Source organism: Octopus bimaculoides, chromosome 17 (genome assembly GCF_001194135.2).
Source record: "Octopus bimaculoides isolate UCB-OBI-ISO-001 chromosome 17, ASM119413v2, whole genome shotgun sequence".
NCBI lineage: Eukaryota > Metazoa > Mollusca > Cephalopoda > Octopoda > Octopodidae > Octopus > Octopus bimaculoides.
Window position 1 is genome coordinate 29900133 of NC_068997.1, and position 1884 is coordinate 29902016.

A 1884-nucleotide genomic window follows, 5' to 3' on the forward strand; every position below is an offset into this window, starting at 1 on the left:
ACACACACACACACACACACACACACACACACACACACACATTCATATTTGTGTATATATGTACATGTATGTGTAACTGTCTATATATATATATATACATATATATTTATACACACATTTTTATACATTTACATATACTGGGTGTATATGTAAATGTATATGAGAGAATATATATACATACACATGTATGTATATGATATATATTTGCATATTTAAATATATAAATGTGCATATACATGTTTTCTGTACATATCAATGTATCATTTATTTATTTATGTATGTATGTGTGTGTGTGTGTGTGTGTGTACATATATATTTATACACACATTCATGTTCTGGCTCTGTCGGTTACAGTGACAAGTGCTCCAGTTGATTCAATCGACAGAACATCCTGCTTGTTAAATTAATGTGCAAGTGGCTGAGTACTCCACGGACATGCGTACCATCAAGTAGTTCTCAGTGGGGAGATTCAGCCTGACACAGAACATAACAAGGCTGGTCCCCTTTGAATTACAGGTATGACTCATGTTTGCCTGCTGAGTGGACTGTAGCAACATCAAATAAAGTGTCTTGCTCAAGGACACAAGGCACTGCTGGGAATCGAACTCATGACCTTCCAATTGTGAGGTGAATGCCCTAACCACTAAACCATGTGCCTACACATGTATATATACACATTCATTCAATATGATGACAATAATTATTCCTACACAGCAAAGTAAATTTAAGACAGTAGCTGCTTCAGCCTCCCTGTTTTGATTCCTATTTGAAACCATTTCACTTCACTTAATGGGGGCAGGGAAAAGGGTGAGGAGGGGAGGGAGTTCCTTCATTGTTTTTCTTCTTTTTTTTTTTCCTTTTAGAAACAAACAAATTCTTATCAGTGCAGTGAGTGGCGAGGTGTTGCTGCCTTACCAAAATGTAGAAAACTTGTCTTCAATATTCAAAGACATGGCTATATTATTAAACAGTCACACTTTCACTAGATTCGTAATCTATCATTTTTTTCTTTTTCTTTCTCTTCTTTCTGGGAATGTAATGATGTCATGAATGCTTGCTGTTTCTTGCTTTCAAACTTATAATCTCTGTGGCACTGTTTATAATGCAAGCAAAATGAAAACAAAAGCAAAAAAATATGTAAGCTGGATTTGTTAGCTTCTTTTTTGAAGTGTGTTTTATTTTTTCTTCTCACTTGCCCCCTCCCCTTTAATTTTGAAAATATTCAAAAGAAGAAAAAACAAAAAGAAGCAAAGCATTGATCGTATTTGCTATGAATTGTTGGACATTGGTTGCTATATTTTTTTATAATTAACAGCTTGTTGGGATCTCAGTTATATATCATATGTACACACATTTAAATACATAAGTATATATGTGTGTGTGTGTGGAGGTATCTATATGTATGTGTGCGTGTGTGTGTATATATATATATATATATATATATATATATACATACACAAGCGTACATATACACATCCATGTATGAATATAGATATACACATGTATATATCCATTTACATACACAGATGTCCATTTAAGTAATATAATACTATATATATATATATATATATATATATACACACACACTTGTGCTATTCACTTAATAAAATTACATAAAAAAGAAAATATTTATTGGCCACAATTTACTTTTTATCTGTGTGTGTGTGTGTGTGTATAATATATGTGTATATATAAATACACACACACACACACACATGCGTGTGTGCACTCAACAATGTTTATATAAAAGTTCACCTTATGATTGTTTCATATAACATGAAATTACTTGTGCAAATACAAAAATAAAATACCTATTGTAAATTTACATGTGTATAAATATGGCTATGTTGGATATATATATATATATATATATATATATATATA